At 46.5% G+C, this 9,642-nt stretch overlaps 1 protein-coding gene across 9 annotated transcripts in view; it reads left to right on the top strand.

Moving 5' to 3' along the window:
- LOC107269643 (paired box protein Pax-6) overlaps window positions 1-9,642 on the top strand; it is a 54,847-nt gene that overhangs the window by 31,746 nt on the left and 13,459 nt on the right. The window lies entirely within an intron of this gene.

Here is a 9,642-nt window from a genome sequence, read left to right as displayed (position 1 = left end):
CCGTAGGTACAGACAATAAAAGAGGTAGAGAAGGGGGATGAGGAAGGTGGAAGTGAGAGGGTGAATTGCGCAATTCACGTGAAACAGAAGACCAACGCGTTTTAATTAATTAATCCGCAAGGGTGAAACGATACTAATATCAATGTAATTCCAGCGGTCGTTCCGCGGTTTGCCGCATGCGTGTGCACATGGCAGCGCTTTCGGAATAATTGTAACGATAACGGGCGAACGGAGGCCTAGTCTGCTGCGCACTCGTTCCGTGTCGGCTAACCGTATCGTAGCTGGTGTACAAATCCCAAACCCACCCAAACTCCCCCTTGGGTCACCCCCCTCCCGACTACCTAACTCTAACCATTTTCCCTTTGGCGGTAGCACATCAAACGCGGGTTTCCTTCCGCGCATTTTTATACGTCCCGCTTACGTTCTCTGTCACGCGCAGGAGGTAACCTCGTCGGTTTTCTTTTTTTTTTGCGGGGGGTTGGACGAGGGGTGGTTTTGTTTAGACCTCAGGACGACAGGGGCGCTTCTACATTTTTCTGTCCGATCACCCTCTTTTTAGGGGTGTATGTGGTATCTATGGAAAGTCCTGTGCCGATTGATGTTTGGGTAGGAAGTAATTTTTTCCAAATTTTTTTTTTTAAATGAGGAAAAACATTTTTTTGATTTTGTATTTTAAAAAGTTTTGATTTTATTTCATTCGGGACTAGCTGGTTATTTGTGTAAGATACGACTTTCTGGGTCTGAGTTAGGATGCTAAGGGTTGAAGGAGGGTGCAATCAAATATGGTAACTGTTGCGACCGCTCAACCACACTCGGACCCCGAGGGCAAGATTATCCGAAGAGTTGGGACAGTTTATAGGATATAAGCATAGCGGCGGTGCTTTTGGCAAAGGGTCGCGTTTTCACGAATGGTACGTGGGGTCGAAGAGTGCGGGGATCGTGGTACATCAGCCAGCTCCGGGTTGCCCTAAGGGTACGGGTAGGGCAGGAGTCCCAGAAGAGCCTTCTTGGTTTCCCCGAAAGCAAAGCAGATTACAGTGCAATCATCGTGCGCCCGAAACCTCGCCGCACAAAGTATAAGGGGACACCGGGCGTCAGTTATTCGACGTCTGCCAGGAATAGACGTTCTTATCAGGAATGGGTTGGACCAATAAGCTAACCTCTGACCTACCTTTCGTAAAATCATGACGATTATTCATAACCATCCTCGTACCACGTGGTTCGACAATGACGGATGACGTCAAAGACCTTCTCACACGTGGAGGACCTTCCGTCGTCAGACAACGCCGACGTCGCGCGTCCTCCAGGACGGGACGAGGGTGGAGGACTTGTCTGGTAACATTTGACAATGAACTCCCAGCGCTGTATTGTACTCTTGCACTGCGCGGAACCCCAATGTGAGGTTGCAGCAAGTCCAGCAGCAGCTTCCTATAGGTAACCCGACAGTCAGTCGGCGTCGTGCGCTACCGAAGAATTCTGCTCTGATACGGTTGCGGAAGAGGATGGCGGGGACGGCGGAGGAAAGGAGTAAAGGCAGAGAGAGACTCCGTTGTGATCCAGACGAAGGGGTTCGGGTCGCAATGCCATTGTTTTTTCACCTCCGAGGGCCCCGCACGGCGCTACGTGCATACAAAAAAAAAGTGAATGCGCTGAATGCGTTCCTAGGATTTCAATAATGCTTACGTGCCCTGGCTCTCTCTCTCCCCCCTTTTTTTACAAAGAGTGGACCTTGTTGCTCTTGTGCTCGCACAAGCATGATCGTCAATACACTTTTATTCCGTGCTTCGGCACGGCTGTCGGGTTATACGACAGTGGCGCCGCGCGTGAGGACCCGATGGTACTACGTACTTTGTAGGTTATCCTTTTTCTCTCTCTCAGATAACACTCATCTAGCACGTTTTTTAATTAAAAAAAAATATTTCCACGTCCAGTCTCGTTGCTGAACCATTTCTCGATGGTACCAACCTAACCTCACTATTGGACACTGTGCGTTGGTTGATTCAAAAGATATATTCATACACCGTCATTCCTCGTTCACGCTGTATAATTGCAAGAACAGCACCGTCTACGGTAACTCGAACAGATCTCTCTCAGATACGAGGTAAAACAATATAATGGCCGCCCGCGTTCCGGGCCAGGGTGTACGCCATTATTGTCGACCTCTTTATCTTCTACGACGAATCTCCTCGTGCACCACCGCGATGCGAAACCTTTTATCGTCGAAATGAACAATGGACTCACTACTACTTTTTTTTTCGTCATCCTTTTTTTTCTTCTGTCTTTTTACCTCTTTACTTTTTCCTATCTCACGAGCATGGGCTTTGGGTATATGATCCGTGAGTCCTGGTTTGTACTCCGTCATCCTGAAGATTCGTGACGCGTCAATTGTCATCTTTAAAGCCTAGTGCACTTCCTGTCTTACTTTGAGGCCTGTCAGTATATTTATATGTATATATATATATTTCTTGTTTATATATATGTATATGGATATATATGAGGTTCCATCATCTCATCTCATATCGTTCCCGCCTGAGGTGTGGTAGCGAAAAACCTAACCCAACCCGAACTCCCACCCTGGTACCACCTTCCCAAGGGAACTTTTCCCCCGATGCAACCAGGAGAAAAGTATGCATTGGATTCGCAGGTCACTGAGCCGTCGCATCGCCTCGACGAGCTCACGTCACCAGCTCTAATTTATCTACTTCGTCAATCTTAACTGACCTCCTGCCGTGGTCTCAGGTTACCGTCCAAGATGAACGTCGTTCAGCGTCGCGACGTATACCGCATCGAGACCCTCCCGTGGACGCCTCGCTTTTCTTTGTCTTTCATTTTATTCATCCGCCTACGATACTGCTGATACAATCTTTGCTTGTAGGTAGCCATCGTCGTATCGGTTCTCTATTATAAGATCGTGTGGATTTGGGAAAAGATTCTGATCCTCTTTGAGATATGACTTGAATTGTGACTGTATGACGGGCAGAGGCCTACCTGACTTTTCTTTTTAATTTTGACATTCTTCAGGTATTTTTTGAATCGAATTGTGGTTATGGAATTTGATTTTTTTGTGTATGAAAATTGTTGTAATTATATGGAATTTACTGGTTTTTTTTTTTTAATTATTGTCTTCTTTACACTTACTATCATTTAAAGCGTGGTGGGTATAAAAATGTCTTTGCGATGGTTTTTCGAAAATTTGAAACCACTATGAAATTGAACGTTTATCCAGAAATCTATTTTGGTTTGATAATTTCGCACGAAATCCTAATAAAGAATTCGTAAACGCATCTGCCGGTATGTGTTTGGCTTATCGGCGTGATAACACGGGCGTAAATGAAATAAAGAGTCAAGCCGATTTCCACGCTTGGCCGGAGTCGTTACTCGCGGGCCTAGCGTTTAACAGAAACGCATAGAGAATAGCCATTGCTGTTGTTGCAACTGTCGATAGCAGCAACCGACGTGGTAGCTATTGCTGTTGTTGCTGTATCCTCCCTGCGCAACGCGCCCGACAATACGCTCGCGGAGGATTTCGGCCGAGAGGCATTTATCGGTAATCCATTGAGCGCAATTCGCGTAATCCGCTTTGCCTGCGATATTTTGCAGGCTGCCGCTAAATCGGCTTGGCGATATAGCAGCGCCAACGACGGCAAAAATTGGAATCGGACGACTCGCGTTTTCAACCGTCTCCGTGGCCACAAGGCGTACTTTCTTTTTATAACGGGGATGACGTGTATCCAGAGGCCAAATAGGGGTAGTTCCGTCGATTCTATGCTATGACCACTGGAGAGGGATGAAATCCTGCGAATTTCATTCCCCCGTAGGTATTTCGATATATGCGAGATCCAAGGAAACGAATGTCCGTACTAGGTTAAATTTGAATCAAGGTTGCTAAGGGTTGGTACATAGGAAAGGATCGGGTTGGGTTGGCAAGTAAGTTGCATGGAACGACCTCCTGTTATTGAATTTGCGGCAAACCACACACACGGTAGCTTTGTAACTATGCCTGGAAAAAAAAATATTAAACGCAACCCCTTTCGCAGAATGCAATATTCCTTTCTCATATAAAGGGGTAGTAAAACTCTTTGCCGGAAACCGACAGGATCTTTGGTCGCGTTTCATTTTACCTTGGCAAAGGATATCGCCGGGTTACGAACTTCTGAGAGGCCCTGATATTGGGGGTTGAAAATAATTTTTTTCTCTTCTATTCTCACACGGTACAAAATTCATGGAATATATCTGTTGACACGAAGGGGTGAAAAAAATTACTGCAAGGAAGCACCTAGAAGACCCTTTGACTAAGGGAGAAATCATCCACCAAGAGACGGAAAGCGAGTGCGTGTGACGGGGTTGACAATGTCTTGGCTTTTGCCTCGCGACCCCCGGGGGTGGTTTGGAGCTACGTTGAGGGATGGTGCGAGGCAGCCTTCACGTGGACGAGGGGGATGACAAAGTGTCTCAGTCCTGGTGAGAGAATCGTAGAGCGACGAAAATCCAGTACGAAAGATCCATCCCAGCCTCCTATCGTTCTTCTACTCATCTCCGCCGCCGACGAATCCACCCTTATATTTCTCCGTGAGATTCGAGGGTGACTGATCTGCCTTGTAATGCCAATCAATATACCACACCGAGCGAATAACGCTTTAGGCTAAGTTCACACCGCTGAGCAAGATTTATCCTCTTTCAATTTACCATCCCTTAAACCGTGCACGGTATTCGTCGTACGGTCTTGCAACCCTTAACAAAATTTTTTCATCCCCCTTCGCTCCGAAAATTTTTTTTTTTAATCATCTCAAAACCGGAAGTACCCTTTCTCGCTGGGCAATCCTGCCTCTCCCTGTAACGCGGATGAGCTCATCCTCGTCTCGCGACTCCCCGGCCGTCTTAATCTCGCGATATTAATTAAGCCAGCAACGTCACGCACAATACCCTCCCCCGAAGGAACGGAACAGCGGCGTCGTCGTCGAGCATTGTTCCGGGACCCTCGAATATTGACGTGCCGTGTGACGCAATGCGTGTGTACCACGTGTATATATACATAGCGCATACCTCATAGAGAATGGCTGCACAAGGAGGGGTAAGATCACAAAAGGTCTCGGTGCTGAGCAGGTGCCGCTGGCAAAGGCAAAGTTCGACGTTCATATCAGCGGGTGGTCGGCCAATCACTTCTACAGAGAATACCCACCACAAGGGGTTAAAGGTACCAACTTGTTTCGTTAGTAAAAAAAAAGAGAGTAATTAGCATTTCATAGATAAGAAAAAAAGAATGCAAAGATATAAATTTCATTTTAAGGGTAGTTTCAATACACGCGAAAATAAAATGAAACGCTATTAATCGAATTTCTTACATATGCCTACCGCCCTGAAAAGGTCAAAGGGTACGCGTGAAATTCTCAAGCCTGCCCCGTACATGGACTTCATAAAGGGTAAGCTAAGATGGAAGGGACGCTGGACCCGGGTTCCCACACGCGACCGCGAGAGGCCTCCCGCTAGTTTCTTAATCTCGGTCCAGGAGACGAGAAACAAACGGCTCCTGAACAACAGGAGATCCCGATCACAGCAACCCCTATTGGTGTATGTGTTATGTACACCGAAAACTACCCCATGGATGATTGGGGTGGATTGACTCCAGCTAGGCCACGAGCTGCCAGATGTCAGTCGGACTCCTTTCACTAGGAGGGACGTCTCGGATTTTTCTCAGGCCCATTGTTTGACGCGATTAGTCCCAGTATACTGGCGAGGAGAAAAGCTTTTACTCGCTATGTGTATATATATGTATGTTTTTTTGTTTATTTACTTAGCTACACGCATATATGACTTTTATGCAATATTACACTAGCTATAGCCAAATATATATATATATATGTGTATATTGTAACGTATTTTCTTAACCGGGCACCGATAACGAAACTTCAAGAGTGTCACCTTCGGCCGTCCACCCTTCGTTCGTGCATTCGCATGCCAGGCGGACGCCAGCCAATTCTTTTATTATCGGAAACTGAAGAGGCGGAATGACCTGATTAAGGTGGAACAGGCCCAATTCCATCAAAACGAGAGCTCTGATGGAACCTGTCAGAAGAGACGGCAGCTTAACGGGTCTTGTCGATTTTTGGGGACGCGTAAAATGGAAAAACGCAACTGGATGAGCGCACAAAATCATTATACAGTATAGTCGCTGCATGATATTGTATTATTATTTATTATATCGATATTGATATATCGCTTTTTTTTTAATATTATACAGAAACGAGGAAAATAATTTCAATAAAAATTTACACTAAAATACATTTTAATCAGAATCGGCCTTTACTGTAGTAATTTGTCAATTGAATTGTTTAATAAATTATATATATATATATATTATAACGGGGTGCCCGGCTCGACTCGTCTCCGCTATAATTAATTTTGATCCATAGAGCCGCCAGGGAGCACTAGAGAGCTAGGAATTTCCGAAAAATTAGGAGTTCTGATCGGGATTCGAACCCGATACCTTCGGACTGCCAAGTCGAGCACTTACCACTGTGCTATTGAACCCACTGTCCGACCTGATAAGTCCTATTTATTTATTTTTCGGTCATTCCTAGGTGGTATCCCCTCCAGCTCTGTAACGCCACGTTACAATATGTAATAATATATTTTCCTAATTCGAGATCGGTTGATCGAGAGCGTAGCAGACCGAGCCGGAGCTATAAAATCGAAATTCCTCCACCGATTAATAAATTGCGAGTTCTCACCCGAGCTGGTTCAGCTGAACCGCGAAGACTGAGAACTGCATCCAGAGGGACACTCAGGTGGGCACTGCACTGTAGCACAACACTGCATTTCCGAAACACACGGAGAAAATCTATAGGATTTTCTGGATATTGCGAAAACTACCAACAGATAGCGCGGGGGCGCGAGGCATCTCCAGGCACCCCGTTCGGTGACCCAAGACAGACTGACTTTGACAATAGTCAAATTCGATAACTAATCATACTGATTGGTCGAGATCCTTATGCCCGATAACTTTCCTTTCCCTCGAATCGTCCCTTTAAACTAAATCGAGAGCGTTCCTTAGCGAATCGGTACGCAACTCCTGGAGATCCTCCACGGCCGCTTCTCCAGGGCATCGAGTACAGGATGTTCCTCCCCTGGCATCAACCGTACCAGAACTATAGCTCCGGCCGCTTTACAGCCCTTTGACCTCTCTTCAGCGGAGCGCCGGTACCTCAGCCGGACCTCTGCCGGTCCGTGAACACGTCACCGTCGGCTCCTCTCCCGGGCAACTCGGTACCTCGTGACTGTTTCTCCACGTCAGATTCGAGCACCTCGACCTCGACTGAACAATAACAAATCTTTCCGAGAGCATCGGCCTAACTGTACGAATCAACCCGAGAGCGCAGCTTCTGATTAGGATGACAACTCGAAGGGAACCGGAAACCTAGAACGTTATCCGAATCGATAGTTGGAGTCGCCTTGTGACTGTGTATCAAAAAATCACGTCACAATATACATATATCCATGTCACATGCTTGAGAAGGATTGCGACACTGATTCGACTTTCTGAAACTTAACGAGTTATAAATTCATGTGCCACGTTGTTGTGGATGCTCCTTGATGCCTTTACATTTCCAACCTCCTTTTTTATGACCCCCATGCATATGGATGCGAGCAATACCTACTACATTCGATGACTATGGAAATCAGCTGACAGGGTTTTCATATGCAAGCGAATTAACACTCTCTTTCTCTGTCTACTTATGTTGTAACACTGTAGTATACTCTCTCTCTCTCTCTCCCTCCCTGAAGTCGTAAACTTCCCAGTACCCCGATAATGGCCGCCAGCGAGCTATTATGCGAAAGAGGAACAACGTGTTACGCTTATGAGTGCTCGAAGTAAGGAAGACGTTGCTCTTGACACCAGGTTTCACTTGTTCTACCATGATTAATCTCTGAACGATAGATCCTCTTCTTGGAACGACAAAATCCCAAGTGAGGTATAGACTTCATATTTTTCAATTGTTTTCCAACTCTGACTCGACGCAGAGATCTTTTTTATCTCCCAGCGGAGAGCGCGAGACGCCGTTAGTTGTCACCTCGGCTGGAAAGGTCTGTACTAATTCGCGCTAGAGATGCCTCCTACGGGAGTTTAAAGGCGTCGAGAATGAATAGCAAGTACTTCCGTCTTCGCTAGGGTGGATGGAGGGAGGTTTTTTCTTTTTTTTTTTACGGTGGTCCACCCTCTCTCGTTATTATCGTCGGGAAGACAGAAAAGGGGTGGATGAGGGGATGCGCGAAGTAGAACGGTGCTGGAGAAAAGAAAATGGGGGAGTCGAGAGAAGAAGCCTCGACGTTACGACGCGTCGTCGTCGTCGTCGTCGTCGTCGTCGTCTCGATAGAAGTAAAAAGCATCGTAGTCGAGATGAACCCCTAGAAAAGAAGTAGTGAAGGAGCGATTTAATTTCGCTAATACGGGAATACCGACGGCCCTGGCTCGATAATCTCGTCTATACATACACATATATTAGGTAGATAACTATTATATAATATGTATACGTGCCTATTAGGATATATTGATATAGCATTCACAGGAGATATATACATGGTTGTTATACATAGGCCAAGGGAGTTTATCCGAGATTTTCGCAAAAATGAAATTGACGCGAAAAATACGTGGCCCGTCGGCCGGGAGGTAACTTCCGTAAAAATTAATATCCTGAGGGAAAAAAAGGGAGGGTGCGCCGGCTGGTTGGCTCAAGTGCAGACGCGACGGTGGTTGGGGTATGAGCTAAGGGATGGGAATAGGAGGTATGAGAGGGGTGAGTCGACGTTCCTGGAGGGAACAGGGTTCCTGTGTACAGGAAAGAGAGCGAAAAGATCAGGGTACGCAAGGGGAGGGAGATGAGTGAGAGGGTGAGTGAAGGGGGTGGTCGGCAACAACTGGAATAGACGGGAAACTGAGAAACTTTGTTTTCGAAAGCGGTTCTCCTCGTAGCTGGCGGGACTGTTAAGGGTGGCTTTTCCGAGGGTGGTTGCGAAAGCCGAAGGCAGTGCCGGCAAGCGGCCTTTAAGGGTGGTGAAGGCAATCGAGTCGCCCGGGAAATCGAGCCAAGTTCTTGGAGCGTTTGAAGACTCCTAGGAAGTTTACGGGTAGAGTTCAGTCTTCGCTTTATAACCTGGACCCAGGGGGTATATGTAGATAACGATTGGGTTCGATTTAATTGGCCATCCTCGTGTTGGCTACCTGGACCATTTTGTTGAACTGATTGTACCATAATCGGCTATGCAACTTGTTGAAATCTCTTTGGGGGAAATTGGAGTCTACGACCTGGCTCCAAAAGTCCCTAGCTTAAGCTTACAGGTAAATCCGATGTTTAGTCAGATAATTCACCTAGGAATCGTAACCAGATCTTTAATTACAATTTAATTTTTCCCCTATATATCATGGATATTTTATTTATCACAGAGGAATAATTCCCCGAGGGGGGCAGGATTGTTTCTCGTGCGTCATGCCGATCATCCCGATTGAGAGGGTGTCGGCTGAAAGGGCGGGCGTACGTGTATAACTGAGGAGAATGGCGTTGAATTTTGGGAGGACCCTTTACACTGACAGGGTTGGCATGACTGCTGCTACTGCCTGGTAGTAGGTATAAGGGTAGCAGGGGGGGG

This window comes from Cephus cinctus, unplaced genomic scaffold (assembly GCF_000341935.2).
Source record: "Cephus cinctus unplaced genomic scaffold, Ccin1 Ccin1_scaffold0682, whole genome shotgun sequence".
Classification (NCBI taxonomy): domain Eukaryota; kingdom Metazoa; phylum Arthropoda; class Insecta; order Hymenoptera; family Cephidae; genus Cephus; species Cephus cinctus.
This window is presented reverse-complemented; position numbering and strand designations above follow the sequence as displayed.